Genomic DNA, 27,311 nt, shown 5'->3' on the forward strand with positions numbered 1-27,311 from the left:
CCAATCAGAGTCAGGGACAGTGGGTTGGGGATCCATTTGGTCAAAGCCAAATTGATAGGGAAACAGCTGCATAAAATTGAGGTTATAAATCCCAGTGGTCAAGAGCCCATGTTAGTAGTAGATGACAATACAGATTCTAGTTCTACCACTACCTAGCTATGTAAACTTGGATATATCACTCAACACCTTTAAATCTCAGTTACCTCATCTGCAAAAGGAGATTTAAAATGGCACCTCTATATCACAAGATTATTGTGAGGATTAGAGAGATAATACATGTAAAATGTTTAAAGATGTGTCTGACACATAGTGAGTACTTAATATGTTATTAGCTATTAAACAACCTTCTGTTACCAATTTTAAAAACACTTTAAAATAGGTTACCTCAGGGACTTTCCTGGTGGGCGCAGTGGTTAAGACTCCGCGCTCCCAATGCAGGGGGCCCAGTTTCAATCCCTGGTCAGGGAACTAGATCCCACATGCATGCCACAACTAAGATCTCACAGGCCACAACTAAGGAGCCCACGTGCTGCAACTAAGACCCAGCACAACCAAATAAATAAATAAAAATTTAAAAATATATATTTAAAATAGGTTACCTCATCATGAGTTAAATATGACACAGAAGAAAGGAGATTAGCAGTCATTAAAGACATCTAATTCAAACCTTAACTCAATTTGGGTACTACTTACAAGGTCAGAGTAACTACCTTCCAAACCCAAATATACCAAATATTCACGGAGAGTGTGTGGAGAAAAGAGAACTACTGTACACTACGGGTGGGAATGCAAACTTGTATAGCCACTATGGAAAACAGTATAGATGTTCCTCAAAAGGTTAGAAATAGAAGTACCATATGATCCAGCAACGACTTCTGGGTATATATCCAAAGGAAATGGAAACAGGATACTGAAGAGATATCTGCACTCCCATGATCACTGCAGCATTATTCACCATAGCTAAGATATGGAATCAACCTATCTTTCCCCTTTTCTTTCCCCCTGGTAACCACTAGTGTGTTCTCTACATCTGTGAGTCTGTTTCTGTTTTGTTATATTCATTCATTTGTTTTATTTTTTAAGATTCCACATATAATTGATAACATACAGTATTTGTGTTTCTCTGTCTTATTTCACTAAGCATAATACCCTCTAGGCCCATCTGTGATGTTGCAAATGGCAGAATTTCATTCCTTTTTATGGCTGAGTAATATTCCATTGTGTATATGTATATACACCTTCTCTATCCACTCATCTGTTTATAGACACTTAGGTTGCTTCCATATCTTGGCAGTTGCAAATAATGCTGCTATGAACATTGGGGTGCGTGTACCTGTTCGAATTAGTGTTTTTGTTTTTTTCGTATATATACCCAGGAGTGGAATTGCTGGGTCATATGGTAGTTCCACTTTTAGTTTTTTGAGGAACCTCCATATTATTTCCATAGTGGCTGCACCAGTTTACATTCCCACCAACAGTGTACTAGGGTTCCCTTTTCTATATGTCCTTGACAACGTTTCATTATTCACAGACTTTTGATGATGGCCATTCTGACATATGAGAGCTGATATTTCATTGTGGTTTTGATTTGCATTTCTGGTGATTAACGATGTTGAGCATTTTTTATGTGTCTGTTAGCCATCTGTATGTCTTCTTTGGAAAAATGTCTATTCAGATCTTCTGCCCATTTTCTAATCAGATTTTTTTTATATTCATGGATATACATTCTTATAACTACCACACAGCTCAATACTTAGAAGTTTGCCAACTATCCCAGAAGTGCCTCCAAGTGCCCTGACTCAATCATAGCCCCTTCCCTTCCTTTAAGTAACTCCTTTCCTCTAAGTTGCTCTTGCAGAAATCACTTCCTTTTATTTATGATTCTCTCACTGAAGTATGTCTCCCTAGATACTGTTTTTCAATCTTGACCATTAAAAAAAAAAACGGTTGATGTTTCTTTTAAGTCTATTTCAATCTACAGATTTATTTTCTATACCTTTCTTAAAATTTATCTGTTTGATCTGTTTTTCATAGTCTGGATTTGACTAATTGCATACACGTGATACAGTTCAACACATTTATCCGTCCTTTGTATTTCCTCATTCAAACTGGCAGCTGGATCCAGAGGCTTTATTAGGCTTGGTTTGGTCCCTCTGTCACAGCGTGGTGAGTTATTTCATTAGGAGTCACCTAGCGTCTGGTGTCCTTCCTTTCATGATGTTAGCAGCTGTTGATATTCAGTGTCTCCATCCATTAATTTATTGGAGGCTGCAAAATGTTAGTATTATAACTAACATAGTTATAATAATTGAATCACATAGTGATTCAATATTTTTATACATTATACTCCATTTAAAGTTGTTATAAAATAATGGTTACATTTCTCTATGCTATACAATGTATCATTGTTATTTATTTTATACATAGTAGTAGGGATAGGAGATTAAGAGATACAAACTACTATTAAAACATAATCATACAGACACTCTTTTGAGGTGTATGTGCTACTTCTCTTTCTTACCATTTTAAACAAAGTTTAATCAAGAAATTACAATGAATTACCAAGTATGTGATAGGAAATGAAGCAGATACATGACACATAAAAACCAACAATCTTGCCCTAAGATAGCCTGAAACCTAGCTGGAGATACAAGTAAGTACTACTTTGTATTACCAATAACTTGGTTTTCTGTTATGCTCTGGATATGTAATAGAAGTTCCAAGGAGGAAGAAATCTTACGTGGCCAGAAACATGACACAGCTCTGCACATGAAAGACACTAGATAAATACTAAAGGCAGAACAAATGAACAAAAAGAATTGGTGAAGTTGTACAGAATTAAGTAGGGTCCTCAACAACTAGCAACACAAAATTTGCTCCTCACCGAAAAAGAGCCCTAAAATCTGAATACACACCTGAAATATTTCATAGATTCTAAAAGGCACATTTTTTTCATATCTCAGCTTCTCTGAAATTGATGGCATGCCATAGTTTAAATAAGCAGCATTTTTCCTTTTCTTATAGTTAAAATAATTGTGTACCTCAAGCTTCATAGATTTGATCAAATATATCAATTGATTCTAATATTGTATGTTAACATGATTTCAAAATTAATCACTTACTACATGCAAATTTGGATATGTAATTATAATTTTTATTATGAGTAACAGTTCAAAAATTTAATGAAAGCCAGACATGGTGCAATGTCAAATCCTATGAGTTCTGATTCTTAAAATTTCAAAACATAAAAGAACATAATAACAACCACTACAAACTCATATAACACATCCTCCATAAAATCTACAGCATGCGTATCCTCTAACATTACTGCAAATGGTATTGTGAGGTAAATAACTGCAGATAATGTACACAAATCTCAGTTACAGAAATATAGGAAGATATTCCTTCTTTTTTATACTAAAAGGTAGCAAGCTTGGGAAAAGAAAATAATCTTTGTTGCTGTATTTTTATCTATAAATAGAAGAATAAAATAATGACCATATTAAAGAAATTTTACTGAGAAACAAATAGAAAGGGGTTAATTTCATATTAACCAAATTAATTTCATATTCATTTATAAATTACTCCAAAGGAAAACTTGTATGATCAACATAATGCATTAGTATAAAATAAGTAAACTGGTATATTTTATTTTGACTGGGGGAAGATGCCATGTTTTTTAAAAAAGTAAACAATGAATTTGCCAATGCCTGTCTATTATTGTGTAACTAGGGAAACAGTTTACAGTCTACTGGAAGAGTGCAAACAGGCATGAATAAAACTGCTGACACAACCTTAAGTACAGCATCCTTCACTTCAGAGCAGTACTAGTCTAATTAGAACAGGAACTTACATAAAGTAAAGAGCTTCCCTACCAATCTTTTACCATTATCAGCATCAATATCTGAATAGAAAAGAATATGAATTAGTGAGACACTAATCAACTAAGGGAAGAATAAACCTTAAATCAGTAGGAGAATCTCATGTATGCACCCAAATGTATGTATATGTGTACATACAGGAATTAGGATAGGATAGGAATTAAGATAGCAATTATAGTAGTCAGTGAATCTGACTTTTGCTACCTGCCCCTTTGCTTGCCGAGGGGTAACCTTGGGCAAGTCACTTAATCTTTGCAGTCTCAAATGTCAGCATTAGAAAAGGAAGTAACATTTGTTATCTGCTATATGCCAATCACTGTGCTAGATGTTTTATGTACATTCTGTCTTAATCTTCAAAAGAATCCTACCAGATAATTAGTATTATCCTCACACAACCAAAACTCAGTCACCTAAATTTGATTCATTCCGACAAATCAGCCTAACTCCAAAGCCCCTTTCCTTTACTACATGGTAATATATAAATATAAACATGAATGTGCACAAATATAGTTCAATACATGAATGATGACAAAGCAATGGGACAACTAGAGGCTACTATTTTTCTACAAAACACGTTTCTGTAGTGAGAATTACTTCATTCATTCATCATTAAGGGATGAGGTCAGAATAATGTAAAAGTCACATTGGCCCAGAAAAAATATTCTCCAGCATAGTAATGTTTTAAAGCCATCAGGGACAAGCTTCCTCACAGAGAGAGCCTTAGCAATATATGATGACCTTAAGGAAAAAAAAACTAAAAATTTTGTAGAAGAGGCCAAGCAGAGGCTGGTTAATGGTCAAGAACTGCTAGGATTTCCACAATGTTAAATTATCTGGCCAAGCTGTAAGTACAGATAAATAATCCATGAAAATACCTTTCCCATGTTTCCTTTTTCTTAAGGGGGGTTGGGGGTAGGGAGGACTACTAAAGGAGGCTACATCCTGGATCAGAATATTTAATTTGGACAATTTATCTTAAACAGAATTGAATGCCCTCATGGACCTACATTTCAAAGGAGAAGACTAACTGATGTTGGGTACAAATGTTTAGCTATATTAATATTTTTATTAGAACCATTATCAGTAAGGCAACTTGTTTTGCCTTATTATAAAGGTCAAATCTAAGACCTAGTATGTAAAGAAGACATGAAAAACCTAGGCATGTAAAGAAGAAATATTTTAAATTATCTATAATCTCATCATCCAGAGATAATCACTTTATAAATTTGTTGTATTTGCTTCCAGTCTCCCTCACTACAATGTGCAACTAATACATATTTTCAAAATTGATGTCATGGTAGGTTAAACTCCATGAAAATGTCGATATTAAACCACTAGGCCTACAAAAATGGCAATTTCATACGGTTCAACCTAACACCATACATGCACTACATGTGTATGGACATATAAAATTTGATATGCACATGAATCACCTGAGTGGACTGTTTAAAAATGAAAATCCCTGGACCCAATTCTAGTGATTCTGTCAGTGGGTTCTGATGTGTATTTGTGCATTCAACTACCATCCTGAATGATACAGATATAAGTGATCTCTGAACCGCACTTTGAGAAACATTACTGCAAACATAGTACAAATGCTTTAAATGAATAATTATTGCAACAATGAGAAGTATATTCCAAAAAGCTGAGTAAGAAGGGAATATATCACTTTCTTCTCATTCAAGACACAAAAGTTAAGTAATCATATAATGTCTTCAGACAAAAACTTGGCTTCATCTCTGCAGTCACTGCTTAATTGAAAGTGCAAATACTTTAAAAGTATATTAAAGTACAGTATTTTACCACAATTAAAAAATATATATTTTTTTAAGTATAAGTTTTAATATTGGCTCTGCTATTTCCTAGCTGTGTGATTTAACGTAAGTTATGTAACCTCTCAGAGCCTCAGTTTCCTCATTTTTAAAAATGACAGTAAGAACACCTATCTCATAAATGGCATAATTAATGTAGAAGTGCTTAGGATAGCATCTGGTCCAAGTTAAGGGTCCAATAAATCTTTGTTATAATTATTATGACACGATCATCATGGTGAATGCACCTAATTCAATCAACCCACAAATGACTTTGCCCAGGCAAAAAAGAGGACTGTGTTCAGCTTATCTGATAGGCCCTATATGGAAAAAGCAGTAGCAACATAAAGGCTGCCTTTAAAAAAAAATGCTGACTAAAAAATATGCCAGGTGTGGAAACAAACTCTTTAACAACATTATCTTTGTTAGAGAGCATAGGAAAAAATGGCAGCTCCAGAATTTAATCCCAAACTTGTTCTTTTATTTATTATCTAGAATAATTATCCTATTTAGAGAATATTGGATATCAAAAAGACAAGTGTTCTTAAGTAAAAACATGTGCCTCTCTGCCCTCCAGCCCCAAAACAGGAAAAATGAAAGGAGACATTTCAATATCACCTAGAACCTGGTTCTTTAAGAAATTTCATCCTTCCTCCTAACTTTAACATGCTTCCAGGTCAAGTATTACCATACCTCACAGTGGTAAGAGTCAACTCATTTCTTTTTAATGGACATTTTAGAAGCATGCTTAAGGAACCCTGAAAATGTTCATATACAAATTGATCAAGGTCATCAAGTACAACATATTAGTGGCAGAGTGTGATTAAATCCAGGTCTTTTAATGCTTGATCTAGAGCTCTTAAGAAAAAGCAGTTCCACTAGGGCTAGGACTTCACAGAGTGTTGAATTACAGGTCACAGTATCTCCTATCTTTTATAACCAATCTTTTTAAAAAGTAGTCAACACTTCTGATATTCACTTCCTTTCCTCCTATTTGCCCGCCCCACTGCAAAAAAGCTTTCACCAATCCAGTGAAACTTACTAGTAATTTATTGGTAATCCACCACTTAACATTTCAATATATATGAAATTTCAACACATCCTTGACCAAATCTCTTATGGTATTAACATCCTTATGTTCATGTTATCAGTGTTCATAGAGGGTTTTTTTGGGGGGTGGGGGTGGGGGTGGGCGGGGGGTTAATAAACTTGTTACCAATTGAATAATAAAAGATTTCAAATACTAGTGTTTATATTAGTCTTCCATAATTAAAGTTTTAAGTATCTGAATTTAGGATAAAGTATAGAATGATATTGGAAATGTTTGCATCTTTCAAGAAACACAAAGGCCTCAAATACTACGGGCAAGTATTTAAGTACATCACAAAGAGAAGCTGTCTTCACTTGGAGGTTTGGCTATCATATACAATGGCAATTTTATGCCCAATTGCTTCTATAGCAAATTATTAACATTAATTAATGTAAATGTTTTAGATGTGATTGAAAGAAATAGCACCTCTATTGTGGCAAGAAAATAAATATGATTTAAGAATGTAAATTAGGGAAGGACAGAGAATTCAGTATTTTTATGTATCAGGCTGTGTACAAAACACTTCACATGTTAGATAGTTAGGAGAGGTAAAGGAGTTGGTGAGGAATGTAAAGAGGGGAGATAATTTTCTTTCCTAATGCAAAGCCCTAAGCAGAACTTCAAAGTGGGCAAAATCTTGGGCACCTGAGTCTGATGGTCCTTTACATAACACTAGTTCTATTCTGTTTTAAGCTTTGGTCTTATACTTCTATATTTATAATCAACTATTTGTTTAAAATGCATAAAGGAAAGATGAAAGCAAAGATTATTAAAATATAATCACTGAAAATTCATAATCTTGGATATTAAATTTTTAATATCCAATTTTTAAATTTTTAAATTGCTATACCCTTAAACACTACTCTAAAATAGCTACTATGTTTTCATCAACATTCCTTAGAATTGGTTCAACTCAGAGTTCCTAAATGTTGTTATATCTATGAGACCACTAAGAAAGCAAAAGACCAAAAAAGGATACAAAACAACTCTTAATACAACTCCTCACTAGTACAAGAATTTACCATAATCCCATTATCATAATTATAGCTAGATGAAATTGATGAAATTTACAAATGTGAGAAATATTCTGTTTCATTTAGATGACATAGGACAGTTAACATAAATTGTTATATTTTAGAGATGTGCTCTCATGTTCAACACCAAAGTATGTTGATACACATGTTGATGCTAAACTAGGAGCAGGGAGCAGAGATTATATTCAAGACTACTAGTACCAATGAACTTTTTGCGAACTGATGGATGAAATAACACATAATCTCTAAAATTTCATGGGGGCATTCAATTACCTGTAAAATTACTGAGGTTACCCATAACTTACAGCAAAGAAAACAAAAAAGAGAAACTTACTATTCTAATTTTAAAAATACATGCTGCTGCTTTAAGTGGCCAGCAGCCTCACAGCAACTCGGGGCTGCAATCACAACATCCATTAGAGTCCTCCACAGCTCAGAGCAGGCAAGCAAGTGGTTGTCAGTGCAGCTAGTAAATCACCTGATCCTATTACAAAATCAATTACTGCAGTGCATTTCCATTGCTACACAATCTGATGATGACAAAATGATACTGGATAGCTACTGCAAGGTCAAGAAAACTGCTCAGAACATCTTTAATAGATCTTTTATTTTTAATCATTTGGTCTTAGTTATAATGCATCCATTTTAATTGTATATTTTTATTTGAAATAAATCTATGTAGTTACCTTTGGTTGCCTGGGACACTCGATGGATAATCTCTGCAACTGGTCTGATGTATGGCTACCAGGGAACAGGTCGGAGCAGCAGGTCGAACGGCTCAACCTCTTCATTAAAGAAGAAATAACGCTGCAGCCACAGCCACACATTGACTTGCTCATTTAACTTAAAAAATCAGAGAATTTAACTTAAAAAATCAGAACTGGTAATGTCCCATGTATACTCAAAATTGGCTAACTGCCTCATTCTGCAGCTCTCTGGCTGAAAGAAACACTGTTAAAAAAGAATAAAACAACAGCTTCCCTACAGAAGATACCAGCCACAAACTCACTGCCAAGAAAAACTCGATATTAAAAGCAGAAGTCTCCCGGCTACTCTTTAGAAAGAAGGTAGGGTGCTTTAATATTTTAAACTGTTTTATATTAAAGCCCAAGTACTGAATAAAGGAGCAAACTCAAGATAATGTACCCCCAAATTATACTAACCACTCTTTCTGTCCTCCATCAGTTTAGATCTGCTTGCCTACTCCTCCGGCTCAGCCTATCCAACCTGTTCCCTCTGTAAATGCACACTGTCTCAACAACCAACAGGAATGAGCCCCACCCCTCCCTGTCCCCATACACTCTGTTCAAGAACCGCTCAATAACTGGAAAAGAACTGCTGCTGCATTGCTTTGAGAAACAACAGGGAGCAAATTACTGGACGGATTCTTTAACTTACCAATCAGAACTGCTGACCCTTTATGACTCTACGATTCAAGAAGCCAGCCAAACTCTCACAGTAAGAATAATCAACTGATTTTACTTCTTTATTACAGATTAATTTATAGGATTGTTTTCAATCTTGTTATTCAATCTAAAATACAAAAACATAGGCATAACTATTTTTTTAAACAAAATTTAGACAGTAGCTAGTAAAAATCTTTGAGTATTGCTGGAAGAGGGCAGGACGGTGGTTGATAGGCAAAGTAAAAACTTCCTTCTGAATACTGTACTTAAACTTGAGAAATATGGAGCAATACAATTCTATAGCAAAACCAGTGGTGTTGATAATGACAGAATAACTAAGAAAGAGAATCCAAGGAGACCCCTGCTATCATAAATGTAAGAAGAGTTTAAAATGAGAAGGAAAGGGCATGTGACTACATAGATAGGTATTGACAGTAAGTGAAAAGCCACCAAAAACCTGGTTGTTTTGATACTGAATCTTCTCCTACCTGGTTACCTGCATCTCATTAAAAGATTCAAAAACCACAAACCACCCTGAAAACATAAACAACAGTATTAATTATGTTAGCCATACTCTAGTATCTTTTGCCAATAATGTATAAAGATATATATATGTATGTATACCATGTAATTATAATCCACAGGACAAGAGAGGGTCACATTAATACAAATACTTTATAGTCTTCCCAAATAATCAGACTTCAAGCAACTGTAACTTAATGAACATTCACAGATCCACGATTATCAGTCTGTTAACAGCACCGTTTTTGAGGAAGATAGTCTAAAAACTAAAAAGAAATACCTTGTATTAAAATGTATATTTTAAAAACTTCCTGTTTTCTGTGGCATTGAAAGGTTCTTTATTTGTGTATATCTCATGTTCAATTTCTTCTTTGGTTTAAATCTAAAAAGAACCAGTATTGCCTCTTCCTTCACCTTGCGCTGCCCTTTTGATATTCATGTTAAACTTAAATCAATTTCCAGAATATCTAAAAACAGGCATGCACTTCACATTGCATTTTTAAAAATCCGCTTGTAGATAAAGGCTACGGAAACAAACAAGCAAAATAATGCAGTAACCTTTTACTCGCCTGCTGGAGGTACTGTCTGCTGCATAGAATTTTAAATCCTCATCTGCAGAGGCAATTGAGCTGGTATTGCCAAGTACTCTGCTTTTCCTGTGCTGCTGCTACCCAGCTATTCATCGAAAGAGCAAATTACCATGGAAAATGTGAAGTACTGTAAGTTTAAGTTTCTTACATGATTTAACAAAAGAACTTCTAAAATCTAGCTATAGCTTGCTCCATCACATTTTCAGAGGCTTGTCAGACACGTTGGAGAAAAAGATCTTATTGCTGCTAATGCACTCCTCCTAGCAAATGTGCAAGATTGGGAAGCTTAGAGAGGTAATGAAAAAATTAGTACATCATCCGAACGTAAGGACAATGTACTGAGCATTAAAACCTCATGCAATTTATATTGTCAACAAATATATAGCATGCCCATAATAATATGAGGTTTTTATTAGCTTTATAATTAACACAGCCTTTAAATAAATCATCGTGTCTAACATTACAGACAAGCATCAATAACAATCCTCACCAAATGCTGTTAGTGAAAGTAAGTTATTTTACTAGCTACTCAGCATCAATGTTGTTTCTAAACAAAACCATGAAATAAAAGATGCAAAAGTATAGATTACTACTTGTGAAATAACTTGATGTGTAGTGCTTCGTTTCCCTCATTCCCCATCAATACCCTCTGGATCTTACACTAGTTATAACTAAAATCGAATGTAAGCAATAAGTGCTATTTTCTTTACTTATTATTTTTCCTTCTGTGTCAGCTAATTTAATGTACTATTGATTTTTAGGTTGCATACAGATGGAGGCAGAAGGCAAGTCAACAAAGAAACAGCTTTAAAAACTCTCAGAAAATGAAACATAACATATTTAGGGAAAAAAAACAGTTAACAGTTATCTTTGTATGGCTAGAGTTATATTCACCAAGAGGTGGAAACAACACTAATATTTGCTCACTAATGACATTAAGCATCATGATTATTTTTTAATAAATTAACTGCATTTTAAAGTTGTGCTTTGCCCCTTAATTACAAGTAACTCTGAATACCAAAAACTTGCTTTAAAAATTTTAACCATCTATTACTATTGAATAAATTTCTACTTCTCTAAGAAATAAGGTGACCAGTTCTATTACATGGTAGTCTAAAACATGTGAAATCTACAAACACAGCCCTGCAGGTCAGGGCATCCTTCCTCAATGCCCAAATGTATTGATATATACATAAGTAAGCACAAGCTAACTTCAATAATTCCCCTAAAGTAGAGCATATGGAACAGAAACACTCAATTGACACTATTATATATTTAAAACTTGTCTTTCATTTTAAAGACTTTAAGATATTGCCACATACAGTTTCCCAGAGAAATTATTCCAGCAGTTCTCAAAATATGGACTTGGGTGTGGTCTCTGAGACCCTGACATAAAGTCTATGAGATCAAAATTATTTTCATAATACTAAGATGTTAGTTGTGTTTTTCACTCTCAATCTCTCATGAGTATACAATGAAGTTTTCCTCAGACAACATGGTTTGTTATATCTTAACAGACTGAATGCAGAAGCAGATAAGAGAATCCAACTATCTTTCATTAAGCCAGACTTTAAATACATTTGTAGAAACGTAAGACAATGTCATCTTTCTTATTGACTTTTTTTGTTTGGGGAAAATAAGGCTAATTCCCCCAAAATATATTAATTGCGTTAACATGTAATTACCAGTTATTTTTAAGTGAATTTAAAAGAATGAATACAGTACTTTTTAAACTTCTCAGTTTTACTTTCTAATAGGTTAAATATTGAGAAATATAACTCAAATAAATCAAACGTCTTTGGGGTCCTAAATAATTTCTAAGAGTATAATAGGGTCCTGAAACACAAAAAAGTTGACACTGACTAAAAATTTTTGCTCACATTTTTCCTTCAGTCAAGGCTTACAGTTTGGGTTTATAAAAATGACTTCAGCAATTTTAAAAGCAGTGATTCTAAAAACATTCGTTTTAGAATATCAAATATAAAAAGTGTCTGAATTTTCACTGATGTCATTTTAATACTCAACTTGGTCACCTTAATTATTGAGTACAATTATTATCAGCTGTGTCTCACAGTAATGCTAAAAACTAAAATCTATTTTTTAAAAGTAGGAGATAACTGATAATTATGTTCATAAGTGAGATATTAAAATCTAGCTTGTAAACACATATACAGTGAAAAAGAGAGCAAAGCAGTTGTTAGAAAAAGGAGAAATGTGAGATTACATATATTCTAACATAAAAATAAACCATAAGAACAGTTTCTAAAATTCATCTTATCTGTACAAAATTACTAGTTTTAAATCATTTTTTTTCCCCCTAAGAAGAAATACATAGCCTTCAAATAAAAGAGTCAGCCCTCCATATAGGCAGATGTGGAACCCACGGATACGGAGAGCCAACTGCACTACACCATTTACATGAGAGACTTGAGCATCTGCGAACTTTGGTGTCTGGGGGGGGTCCTGGAAACAACCTCCCGCAGACACCAAGGGATGGCTGTACACCTCAAGATGTGATAAACAGATGACTGGGGGGAGAAGAAACGATAAAGACTATATGAAAGACAACTAGAGAAATTACAGTAAGACAACAATTACTTTATAGCAACTCCTATTGCTGAGAATATGTTGAATATTTGATATATTATGACTTTATAGTCTAACACGGGATAGACGGCTTATCACCTTAAATTTTAATGTACTAGGCCACGTTTTCCCCTGTAAGTTCCACATGGTTAATTTTCAAAGGGGTTCTCCTTAGTTGTCTTTGGCTAAACCCCATGTCCTCAGTATTCAAGAGCTTTAGTTCCCATTCGTTCATTCATTCAACTATTTACTAAGCACCAACCATGTGCTAGGCAGGGATACGTAATGAAGAAGTTGCAATGCACAAAACAGATAAAAATCCCTCCTACCTTCATTAAACTTATATTCCAGGAGAAGACACACAACAACAAAACAGATATTTACTATAGGAGATGGTGATAAATCATAAGGAGAAAAAAAAGAAGAAGAACGAAATGGCCAGGAAAAGCCTCATTTTTCTTATTAGAAATATAAATAATACTTTTAAAGATTTAGGAATATGATTCAAGATATTATCGATATTTCTATATTTGTCTTTTGTTTTTGTTTTTAAGGTATTTTTAAAGTAAATCCCAGATATCATGTCACTCCCTTCCCCCACCCACACACATATCTTTAATTTTGCCATTGCCTTATATAATAACAAAATCACTATTATCACACTTATCAAATTAAGCTTCCAAGGTATTAACTAATACCAGTCAATACTCAAATTTCTAAGACTGCCTCAAGAATGTCTATTTTAGATAATGTGATCTAAACAGAATCCAAAAAGAACTACTCTTGGTATGTGATTCTTGTTTCTCACATCTCTTTCATTTGAGAGCAACTCCCCTGCCCCTCTTTTTCATGCCACTGACTTGCAGAAACCACTTTAGTTTTCTTATATCCTGAAACTGTCTATATGCTTCTTCACTATGTCATTTACCCTGTACCCCAATCTTTCCTATTTCCCACAAATAATTTTTGATAATGACTATTCCAAATTCCAAATTTAACAGAAATACTAGAGATTTGAGGTGGCAGACACAGGAGTCCTTCTAACTCCAGAGAATCAAACAGCAATTTAAGGCTATTGGTAATTTTCAAACACTTGCTGAAATTAATTTGAAACATTTAATGTGGTGCAATAGCTCTGAAAAGACAGAAGAGGGAACTATAATATTTAGGAATTCCACATTTAAATAGCACTAACTTTAGTTTCAAATTTAAACACCGAGTTTCAACGTGGCAATGGTTGAAAATATAGTAATGATTACTACTTTATATATCCTCCCTCCAAAAACAAAACAAACAAAAACCCTAGAATACAGAAGAAAAAGATTTGCAAGAACAGGGTAAAGACTGAATGCACAGATATTTATAAGTTGTATCATACTAATAAATAATAACCATTAACAAAAGCTATCATTTAAAATTATTTTACCAAACAATACATTTCTACTTTCTAAATATTTATCTTCAATGAGCATATATACATTAAAACCAAGGTATGTGTTTTATAATAGCCATTTTAGTTCAAAATGGTAAGTTAAAATTATGTTTTGAAAAATAGTTTTCTTGAAGTCATCAGGAAAATCCAGAAATTAAGGGTTTCACAGCAAGTTGTTTTTGCATATCCATTTATTCAAAGGGAAACTGCAAAAAGACCAGTAATAATGACATCTCAAGAATAAGCATAGTCTACTACTACTAAGATGTTTGCTCTGAAAAATCCTGACATTCTGTTAAAATGTAAATTTAATTTATATAAAAATATAAATCTGTCACTTTAATTAAAACTGAAGTACTTTATGCAAGTACATAAAAGAAGAGCAAAATTTATACAAACATGACTGCTACTCTAACAAGGCAAGACAGAAGAGAGATAGCTAGGTTACTATAGGACAAAAGTCAGGCAAGCTTTCTGTTACTATCTAACAAGGATCCCCTTTACTCCAGTTTCCAATAACATGTGCACTTCCTTCCGAGCCCCTACCAGCAGTACCATTAATGTTCATGTTTCCACCAAATTCTGTTTATGACATTTTGGCATTTCTTTAAGAAGCTATAGGCTTTCTTTACTTTCTTCTGAGTCCTCATCTTCAGGATCTTTACCATCCATGTTTCTACCAACAGTACATTCAAGGCAATCTACGCTTTTCCTACCATATTCCTCAAAATTCTACTCATTACCCAATCTCAAAGTCGCTTCTATATGTGCAGGTATTGGTTACAGCAGCTCCGCCCACTTCCGTACTAGCTTCCTAGGGCTGCTGTAACACATTACCACAAGGCTGCTGGCATATCACGACATGAATTTATTCTCTTACAGTTCTTGAGGTCAGAAGCCCAAAATCAGTTTCAGTGGGCTAAAAATCCAGGTGTTGGGGCTTCCCTGGTGGCGCAGTGGTTGAGAGTCCGCCTGCAGATGCAGGGAACACGGGTTCGTGCCCCATTGTGGGAAGATCCCATATGCTGCGGAGCGGCTGGACCCGTGAGCCATGGCCGCTAAGCCTGCGCGTCCGGAGCCTGTGCTCCGCAACGGGAGAGGCCACGACAGTGAGAGGCTCGCGTACCGCCAAAAAAAAAAAAAAAAAAAAAAAAAAAAAAAAAATCAAGGTGTTGGCAGGCCAGTGTTCTTTCTAAAGGCTCTAAAAGAGAATCTGTTTCCTTGCCTTTTCTAACTTTTAGAAAGCTGCCTCATTCCTTAGCTCCTGGCCCTTTCCTAAATCTTCAGAGTGTACCACTCTAACCTCTTACCTTCAGTCTCCCATCTCTTTCTTCTGCCCTGACCTTCTTACCTCCCTCTTTTAAGGAGTCTGTGATTATACTGGGCCCACCAGGGTAATTCAGGATAAACTCCCCATCTCAAGATCCTTAACTTAATCACATATGAAAAGTTCCTTTAGCCACATAAGATAGTATAGTCACAGATTTTGGAAATTAGGACATGGACATTTTTGGGGCTGGGGATACTAGCCAACCTCCCACAATATACCAAAAAAGCATGAAATATAAAAGAAAAAGATATAAACTCAGCTTCATCAAAATGAAAAACTTCTAAACTTCAAAAGACATTGGTTAAAAAAAATGAAATGCAAGCCACAAACAGGGAAAAACCTCAAACAGTTACACAAAGGACTAGTTTCTTATAAAGGTAAACATATACCTACTATATGATTCCACTATTGCACTCAGAGGAAAAAGGAAAGCACATGTCCACATGAAAAAATCCATGCAAATGTTTGTAGCCGATTTGCAATAGCCAAAAACTGTTAACAACCCAACACAGCAACAGGTAAATGGAAAACAAATTGTGACGTATCAAAATCAAATCAAAATTTTAGTATTCCATAATAAAAAGGGACAAAGTATTGATAGTCCATCCAACAATATGGATAAATCTCCAATTTATTAACCTGGGGGAAGGAAGCCAGAGAAAAGAGGAGACGTATTATATGATTCTACTTATATAACATTCAAGAAAATACAAACTAACCTGTAATGACAGAAAGGAAAATCAGTGTTTGCCGGGAAAGTGGGGGAGGGGAGGGAGGAATTACAGAGTTATAAGGAGGATTTTGGGGATGACGTATATATTCATCTTGAATGTGGTGATGGCTTCATGAGTACATACATGTGTCAAAAGTCATCAAATTATGCATTAATTACATCTAAATAAAACTAAACTTTTTAAATTTAAAAATTAGAACATGGAAATGAAGCAGAGAAATTAAAATCTGAAACCTAATTTTTTGGTAGAATCTTAATAAACAGTCTGCAAAGTAAAGAATACCAAAGACAACTTGAAAGATTAAAGATGTTACACTGACACTGTAATACAATTTAAAATACATTCAATATATGTATTTGGTCTTTGGCCCCAGTTCCCGGCAAAAGCCCGTGACTTTCCTGAGTGATAAAAGTGTCTTTTGTTATTCATTCTCGGATAACAACCAGGTGTCCTACAATTCAATTCAATTCTGATACTAACCAGAGTTAGTGTCAGAATGCACAAATTAAAGGTACAATCCTTCCATTCTGACACTACCTCTGTCAAAGCCCCTTTCAACCACTCCTGAGTTTATGCTAATGAGGTGACTAAAAGTGGTATTACAGAGCTTCAGGATGGGGGTTGGTCACCAGAAAAACTTTCAGCCCCACCTCTCAATCTCCAGGGACAGGAGAGGGGCTGGAGATTAAATTCGATCGCACAAAACCAATGGTTTAATCAATTACCCCTACATAATAAGACCTTGATAAAAACACTAAACATTGTGGCTTAAGGGATCTCCCTTGTTGGTGGATGCATTGATATGGTAGGAGGTGGCATTCACAGAAAGCGTGAGGAGAGGACATGCAAGCTCTATATGGCCCCTACCCTCATCCCAGACCTTGCCTATTCCTCTCTTCCATTTGGCTGAGTTGTATCCTTTAAAATAAAAGTATAATCATAAGTACAGAGTTTTCAGCGAGTTCTGTGAATCATTCTAGGGAATCATCCAATCTTTCTAGTTGTACAAACCTCTGAATTTGTAAACAGGTCAGACAGAAGAGCAGGTAGCTTGGGGAACACACTTGTGACTGGCATCTCAAGTAAAGGCAGTTTTGTTGGAAACCTTGCCCTTTAACTTGTGGGATTTAACATTAACGATAGTTAGTTTCCAAACTGAATTAAACTGAATTGTAGGACACCTGAGAATTGGAGCTGGAATACAGATATTAACTGTGGAATTTAGGAAAGATTTCTGGTTAGAAGGTAAAGGAAAAGGGTAGTGGTACTCAGTTTCCACTGGACTTCTCCACCACTCTTATCCTCCCCAACACCATAAAAAGGAGAAAGTTCAGGAGACTTTTGTAAGTTGATGTTTAAAATAAACTTTCTAAGCAGATTGACACAGTGGTCAAAAATAAACTTTACTAGTTTCTGAGGCACATTTATTTTCACCTTCAGAGAGAGTGCCTAATAAATTTCTGACTTTTTTAATATTTTTAACTCTCAGAGATAAAAGATATGTATCAACTTAGTCAACTGAAAAGAATGATCCAGATGTGCATGATCCATCATAACACTGAGACATTATTAGGAAATCAACACATCTGGGCTCCAGGTCAGACAAACCTCAGTAGGCAATACTATCTTAGACAAACCACCATCTCATAAAGAGCCATTTGCTCATTTTAAAATGACAGCATAATAATCTCATGTTGGATTGCTACCCTAGTCCCATCTCTGTGTAAACCAGCTCTGTTAAGAGCCAACTGACTTCTAACTGGAAAGCACTGCTTACAGTATGGGTATGAAAAGAAACAAGTCCAAAAATCAAACAGAGAAAGAGGGAGGGAGAGAGAGACAGACAGAGAGAGACAGAGAGAGGAAGGTGGGAGTTTGTGATTGGAAAACCACCCCAGTTATGTTTGGTTTGCTATGTCACTTCTATGGGTCACTGGAAAGTCTTAGCATGTGATGAGAGATTGATAAGCAATTCAATCTTTTCCACTTTGTAGCACAGCTGAAAGCAAAACCAATACAGCCCTAACATAGCTAGACAACCACAATTAAAATGTTCCCCAACTGGCATGATCAACTTATGGAAATTAGGATCTAGTTACTCCTCTGCATATTCACTGCAAGGTGCAGTGAAACAGCCCCAAATGACAGGTGAGAAGTGGTGGTCCAGTGGTAAAGAATCCACCTTCCAACGCAGGGGACATGGGTTCGATTCCTGGTCGGGAACTAAGATCCCACATGCCTCGGGGCAACTAAACCTGTGTGCCACAACTACTGAACTCGCATGCCTCAACTAGAGAGCCCACACTTTCTGGAACCCGCGCGCCACAACTACAGAGCCCACGTGCCCTGGAGCCTATGCACCACAACTAGAAGAGAGAAAAGAACGTGCATGCCACAACTAGAGAGAAGCCTGCACGCCACTAAGAAAGTGGTATTCTCCGCTAAGTTACTAGCCAAAATAGTACAGCAAGTTCAGACTACAACATAACTTTACTACCTAAAATAACATCCCATCTATCATTAATGCCATGAGAAAAATAGTCAAGCCAGAAAGATGACTTCAGGATCATCATATTTTCAAAACTATCAGCAGATCCACTTTTTTCAATCAAGCTTTGGGGCATATCTCTTTGAGGCAAATAAGTCGCTACAATACTATAGCCAAGTTAACTACAAGAGTAGCCAAAACATGCAAAGAGCAAACCCAATAGTCATTCCTAAGATTCTTTTTATAGACAGCAGTTAATTCAGTTAACCCTGGTGATAAATGGGGAATCATATCATAGGCAGACTGACCTTACATTAATACAGCAGTGATTCCAAACCATGGGGGAAGTGTGGTTTGAAAAAGCACAATCAATACTACAATAAAAACACCAATTTTCTTTGTACTACAAAGTACAGAAAGTAATACTTTATAAATCCCTAATACTAACACCTTCCAACTGTGGATAATAATAGGTAAGGATGGGGGAGGGCAAACCTTCTGCCATAACTATAAAATGGAGTGTAACAATGGTTTTAATAGGTATTAAGGGAGGGGGAAAGGAGGGAATGCGGAAAGAAAAATGCCCTAGGGCACTGACTTGCCTATTTGGAAAAGTCAGGGATGAGTTAAACTGTAAACTCTCTGCAATGGCATCCCTGTACAATAACCGAGATTCAAATGGGACCCTAAGTTATCCAAAAATGAACTATGGTCATGATATGCTACTTTTTAAAAAAGCAAAGTGTACGACATATTATTAAAATAGTCATATCAAAAACATTAAAATTTTTCTTTTTACTATCCAGAACAAATTCTGTGGAATTTACATTTTATCATAAAGTTTCTAATTATACTGGAGCTAAAATTGCTAATTTCCATAACAAATAGATTCGGAGAAGTCAGAAATCCTCAAAAGCAAGATCTGGGGATGTAATACACATAAATATACATTACTATATAAATAAATATGTACTATACCTATTCTGAGTTAAAGAAGTAACAATACCAAACAAACAGAAAATGTTTACTTTATGCTATTCATAAGATAGTGATATTCAACCATTTCCTCCCAAACAAAATCTTAAATGGAACTATAATATTTGAAAGATATTAACAATATCTGCAAACAAAATCTTAAATGGAACTATATTTGAAAGATATTAACAATATTATTAGTGTAAAGTTATGTTAAGTTATATTTACTTACATAAAGAGAATTAATAAAACAATGTGGCTGTCTAATAAATGTAAAAATATGTAGTCATGAGTTTTTATCAGTTTCAGCAATTTATTTCTGTATTGTATGGGTTAGACTATATTAAGAAAATCCTGATACATAAAGATAAGTATCTGAATAAGTAATTTCTAAAAGATACATTGGAACATTTCAATCCAAAGCTAAATCACTAACAGTTTCCAACAACTGTTAACTTATTATAAATGTGTAAAACTAAACACTCCAAATTTAAAATGAGTACTAATATTATCTGTAATACAATATGCTCGAAATATTTACAGATTCATTAACTGCACAATGACTATATACATTATTGACAAAGCACAAAAAGAACACAGGAGCTGTATATGCATCTGAGTCTCAGCCACATTTAGCTGAGCCCACACCCTCCAGTCCCCTCACCTATGCAGTAGAGTCATCATTCTTAAACTTTACATACAGAATATATCCAGTTGGAAAACTTCCTTAAAAAACACTGGTGAGTTTAAAACTTTCTTTTAAATGACACTGAGAGATGGAAAAGAACTCCTAATATCCAGGAACTTGCCTAGTACCATCTGCCAGCCTTGATATTCTTCTGTTGAACATAAAACAATTTCAAAGAACATTTGCATTAGACATGGTCACTCTGATCAGGATGAACCGTGACTACAAGACCACTCAGTAATCGCATCTGGACACAGGCAAAATATGAACACTCTCCAAGCCACAAAATACCAAACATCCCCCTCTTGCAAAAGGTATGAGTGAATGCTGCTTCTTTAACAATTACAGCTCTAGTCTCACTTTATTCTGCTGTCCCTATAGATAAGATTTGTTGGGGTACGAAATCATAAAACTGTTCCTGCTTTTTGACAGTACCTAATCCAGAGTGGACTTCTGCTACCTTGGACCATTCCCAAAATCACTCAACCAAAGCCCAAATCCTTTAAGTCCTGACACCCTCTTACTGGGACCCCATGGTCTCCCATAGTGTGTGTGCTCCCTTGCTGCAATGAGTAGTACACCCAACTTGTCCAACTGCAGGTATGCTTCTGGTGCTCTTTGCTGGAGGGCATTGACAATACATTTAGAAGAAAGCAGGAAATGCTTTTAAAAAGCTGCTCTGACAGCACAAGTTAATATACTAGTGGTGTCTAACACTTTAAAATTTGATATACCACAACTGTTTTAAATTTGTGTTTAATTTAAATTTGTGTTTTTAAATACCATAAACACTAAAACTCAGTGTAATAACTGATTCAAGCAAGAATCATCAATAGACGATAAAACTGTTGGATGAAAACTTGGTAGGAAACATATCCACATGGCCTCAAAGTATCACCCTCAGGTTACTTATAAACGATAAGGGAGAAGTAGCTTTATAATAAAGAAATCTGGCCATCACCACCTTGAGAAAATAATCAAACTTATCATGAACAATAATGAACCAAACTGGCATGTGTGATACACTGAAAAGCATACACTATCACCTATGTTTTAGTTTTGCCAAAATGTTTTAACCTGAATCCAATCATAAGGAAATACTCAGAAAAATTTGAAAATGTAAAAATGCCTACAAGGCAACTAGCTGGGACTCTTTAAAAAGTCAGTGTCATAAAATATAAAATAAAGGCAAGAGACTGTTTCAGATTAAGAGAGACTAAAAAAACCATTATAACCAAATACGAGTGATCCTGGATTAGATCCTAGATTGGGCAGGCAGCAGATGGGGGTGGTGATTATAAAAATCTTTAGAAAGCAATTAGGAAAATTTGAAAATGGACAGTATTATTAGATTTTATCAAATCAAGGCTAATTTTCATGGGTACAATAATGATACTGTTGCTATACATTTTCAAAAATCTTATTTTTATATCAAACATGCTTAGTATTTAGCAGTTAAATGTCAGAACGTACAAAACTTTTTTTTTTCCAGCTTTGAGATATAATTGACATATAGCACTGTATAAGTTTAAGGTATACAGCAAAATGATTTGACTTACATACATCATGAAATGATCACCACAGTAAGTTTAGTGAGCATCCATCATCTCCTATAGATGCAGAATTAAAGAAACAGGAAAAAAAATTTTCTTTGTGATGAGAACTCTTAGGATTTACTCTCTTAACAATTTTCATATATAACACACAGTGGTGTTAATTACATTTATCATGTACATTATACCCCTAGTACTTGTCTTATAACTGGAAGCTTATACCTTTTCACTGCCTTCATCCAATTACCCTCCCCACATACCCCACCTCTGGTAACTACACATTTGTTCTCCTTTTCTATGTATGTATGTTTGTTTGTTTGTTTTTGAAGTATAACTGACCTCAAGCACTATGTTCGTTCCTGTTAACATAGTGAATCAGTTTTTCTATACATTTCAGGATGATCACCATGTTAAGTATAGTTACAATATGTCACTGTACAAAGATTTTACATAGTTAATGACCATATTTCCCCACAATGTTCATTTCTTACCCATGACTCATTTATTTTGCAAATGGAAGTTTGTAGTTCTTAATTGCCTTCACCTAGTTCTTTCCTCCAACCCCGTCCTCCCTTCTGGCAACCACCTGCTTGCTCAAAACTTACTTTCTAAATGTGTAATCAAAAGAAGATTATATGTATATATGTAAATGCAGATATGGGTATGAATAGAAATAGAGATACAGACTGGAAAAAATGTGGCAAAATATTAACAAAATGTTAACAACTGGTTGAGTCTAAGTGAAGAGTATACAGGTGTTCACTGTATTATTTTCTCACCTGTAGGTTTGAAATTTTTTAAAAAGGAGAAAATAAATAAACATTAGACGTTTTTAATCTAAAAAACTTTAGTCTATAGAATCTGTAAAATATTTGCTTCCACAGAGTAGTTTGGAAACCAGTAATATATCAATATTTTCCATTTCTATATTGAAACAATATAGAAATACCACGTACGACATAAAACACCATTTAAAAAAATTTTTTTAACTGGCAAAAAACTGGGACAATGTTTTTGAAAGAGACGGAAAATCCAAAGGATTAAAATGATAACCAGATTATATTTTTTAAAGACAATTTTAATAGAAAAAATGGGAATACATAAGTAGACAATTCACAGTAGAAAGAATTACCAAAAACTTACAAAAAGGTGTTTAGCCTCACCAATAATTAAGAAAATGCAAACCAAAACAAAAAGAATATATTTTTCAGTTAAAAGATTATCAAAAACAACATCAAGTATTAATGGGGAGGTAGTGAAATGGATATACCCATCCACTGACGAAAGTAACACGTGAAGGACAATTTCACAGTATCTATTACATTTTTTTAATGTTTATTATACAGCAATTATACTTTTTGTTAGCTACCCTAATATTCAAGTAAACATAACAAAGTTGCTTGTTGCAGCCTTGCTTATGATACCAAGAACTTAAAAATTACGTTAATCTAGCAATAAGAGAATGGCTAAACATTAAACTATAGTACAACCTTCATATGGAATCCTAAGAAGAAGTCAGAATAAGTCAGATATTAGGTCCTAACACCTAAGTATTAATGTGGTAGTGACAACAAATTTTCTAACCAAAATTCATTCTCGCCTTCCATAGTAACGGCAATGTAGCAGGGCACTCTGCCTTACAATTACATCTAAATTCTCATCAAAGGAAAATGAATTTTAGAAACTATGTGTGCCCTTCTGCATTGGGCATTTTAAGAGAGTGGGTATGCAGATTATTTCTCCTTCCTAATGCAGTTGGAACATGAAAATAAAGCACAAGGATGAAGGACCTAAAAGATGAAAGCAAACTGGGTCCCCAAATGAGCACTTGAAAAAGTTTCATTGCCAGTTTGAAAATGTGAAAAATTCTACAATGGTAAGCTTATTATAACTAGAATCAAAATCTAGATTCCTTAAATTTTTATCCAGGCCATATATAATTGCTTTAAGTATATAATTTGCTTTCCTTTTCAATCTCATCTCCAACCACTGGGCTCCAACCTCATTGCCTCCTCTTAATAAGCATACCAGACATTCCCACAACAGTGCCCCTACTTGAATTGCTCTTTCCGCCAAACCCTCATAAGGTTCTCTCCATGCCTTTAATCAGATCTTTGTTCAAGTGCCACCTCTTCAGAAAGACAGTCTCTCTAAACCATCCCCCGCCAAGCCCATCAGACTGCACTTGCATCTGTGTGTGCTCTATCCCTTTAATAGGGGCACATCTAAGTTTTAAGGGGCCTGAAGCTTCTAAAAATTGGAGGATTTAAAAGAAAGAATACAAAATTACAAATACAAAATTAGAAATGAAAGTGAATACATATTTGAAATGTGAAAAAATAACAAAATACTAATTTTTAAAAGACTGACAAATACCATAAATAAATCCAGAAAAATAACACGTTAATTAAATGTCTGACACAATTCTGTTATGCCATAATTCCTTCATTTTTTGGTTGAGTAATCTTTGCTTGGCTTTTCATGTGACAAAATTTTATACTGTTTCTTATACAGAGATTAGGAGGATAATTTAGTCTTTCCTCTAGCATAGTTTATCATAATTTATTTTTTATTATTCAAAGTTTACAAACTTCAAATTTCACAACCTGTTATTGGGAATGTCGTGTAAATTTTTGAGAGAGTTGACAAATATGAGGAACTCCTATCACGCTCCTTTCATATATAAACTTGAGATTTCAATTCAAGTTTTCTTGTGCAGTAACTAATCTTACATACCCTAAATTTAAGACATTCATTGATGATAAGACAATCATCAATGTCATTCTTGGTGGGTTATGAGTTTTATGCTATGTTCACTGATCAGAGATTCTGGTTTCAAACAAGTAAGTTATTTAAATATTTTTCCAATATTTTCATAAGATTCATTTTCATTAATTGGACTATCAAAAAACCAAGAGCCTATTACTTCTGTTTATATTTTTTCCTCTTAAATGAATTACTGTTTTTGCATGATCAAAACATTTTTATGTCACAATTCACTTTGCAATGTCAGAATAACTTCTAATTACTTGTGGCACATCTTTAACCATTTTTGTTTCATATTCCATTAATTTAATCTAAATTTTATCTTAATTCTTAAATAAATGTAAATATGACAAAAGAATACACCTTCAACATACTTCCAAATCAGAAGTCTATTATTCCATACTTGCTTTACTAAAGTGTTCCAACAGGCAGATGAAATCACATATTTTAATTTTATTAAATATGCTATTTCAACTAAAATAGGAAAAATATTTGGTGAATATACAATATACACATTACATTATGTATTATTTTCTATACAGGAGTACAGACATTTTGAATGAGTAGGATGAAAACCTAATCTTACAGTTTTAGATATGTATCTGTAAACATTTCCATAGACTTGATTCTGACTTTGTAAATTTCAAACCTAGTTTCTCCTTTGCTGCTACTAGTAGTGTACTCATACTTCTAGTAACGACCATCGCAGGACACTTTCATAATGTATATGCGCTCTAGCCTTATACATTCCTGTCTCAATGGCTAGAGCCACTGGACATTAAGAACACATCCCTACAATTATACATGGTCATGACTGATCTCCATATAAATATATACCACTACACCCAAATTAAATGAAATATATCCCCAGCTCAGATTACTTTAGCCAAAACCAAACAAATTGTCTGCCACTTATACCTACAGAAATCTTTAAATTTGTGTTAAAAGATCTTTTCAGACATTTGCCAGGCAATAACTACATAACTGAATGAGAGAAAGAAGTGCTAATATTAAAAGAATTACCCACTGTTACCAGAGTTTTGTCCCAGGAATTCAAATCTTATGTAACAGTAGGAGAAGAAAAAAAAATTACTAACAAATTTCAGAAAGTGCAACAGAAAATAAAAAATGGATCTCTAATAAAGTACAAAGAATATAATCAAAGTATTACGAAATTCACAGTGAGAAGGGTAAGTGAGAGAAGCAGGATTAGAACGTGCCTCACATTAAAATTTAGGTTCAAATCACACTAGTTAGTTCAAAACACTATGCAATTTCAAAATAGGCAATAACAGGAATTTTTTTAACTTATTAAACTGCCATATGCCAAATAACCAGCTGGGTATTTTTCACATTTGCCTACTCTGTATACTGTGAGTTAGGTTAAAACTATTATAGATCAAAAGTTCACATTACAGTTTAGGAAAGAAATTTGTTTTTATTATATATAAGGTTGTGCTGGGGTAGCAGTAAATGTACAGGAGGAAGAATGGCATTCACCAGACCTTAAATCAAACAAAATCAAGTTTTCCCTGGCAAGACTATACTACAACATAGGACCACACAGACATATACACAAAAAGCTATTATAAGAATCCTACAGTACAAAACTACAATGAACTAAAGTCCTCTTTAGCATCCAAGCAAAAACATTAAAACAGGGAGGAAAAAGCAGTTCAAAACCTAGGTGACACATGGGTGAACCGAAGACAATTTATACATTTACATTTTTTTAAACATCTTTATTGGAGTATAACTGCTTTACAATGGTGTGTTAGTTTCTGCTGTATAACAAAGTGAATCAGCTATACATATACATATATACCCATATCTCCTCCCTCTTGCGTCTCCCTTCTACCCTCCCTATCCAACCCCTCTAGGGGGTCACAAAGCACCGAGCTGATCTCCCTGTTCTATGTGGCTGCTTCCCACTAGCTATCTATTTTACATTTGGTAGTATATATAAGTCCATTTACATATTTTTAAATCGCTAAATACTTAAGATGTAGCTCTCTTCATTACTGTAACTAACCCAAGGAAACTAAATGAGGAATAAAACTACTATTTGAAAAGAGAGAAAAAAATCCAATCCAGTAACCAGATTTCATAACAGAAAAATGGATTAACCAGGTAAGCACCAATTACTAAAACAGCTGACTTACCCATAAAAAAATAAAACCAGGAAGAATAAAAAATCCATAAATCCAAAACCTTCCTTCAAAACATACTCTTGACCAAGATGATTTCACTGGTGAATTCTACCAAACAGTTAAGGAAAACATATGCCAGATTTACACAAACTATATATTTGGCATATAAACATATGCCAGTAGTATACAAAATAGAGGAAAAGAGGACACTTTCCAGTTTTGCCAAAATTTTCAGCAAATCAAATCCAGTGATACATAAAAACAGTAATACAGTC

At 34.4% G+C, this 27,311-nt stretch overlaps 1 protein-coding gene across 7 annotated transcripts in view; it reads right to left on the reverse strand.

Moving 5' to 3' along the window:
* Positions 1 to 27,311, reverse strand: part of FBXW7 (F-box and WD repeat domain containing 7) — a 207,823-nt gene that overhangs the window by 110,778 nt on the left and 69,734 nt on the right. Inside the window, exon 1 of one of the 7 annotated variants that reach the window (XM_049709079.1) lies at positions 22,131 to 22,145. The exons of 5 other annotated variants lie outside the window; for them this stretch is intronic. The gene's annotated coding sequence lies outside the window, so the exon portion shown is untranslated. Of the gene's footprint in view, positions 1 to 8,502; positions 8,593 to 22,130; positions 22,146 to 27,311 lie in introns of those variants that run through there. One more of the 7 variants, XM_049709078.1, reaches the window with a different exon arrangement.

The sequence above is a fragment of the Orcinus orca genome, chromosome 4 (genome assembly GCF_937001465.1).
Source record: "Orcinus orca chromosome 4, mOrcOrc1.1, whole genome shotgun sequence".
Lineage (NCBI taxonomy): Eukaryota > Metazoa > Chordata > Mammalia > Artiodactyla > Delphinidae > Orcinus > Orcinus orca.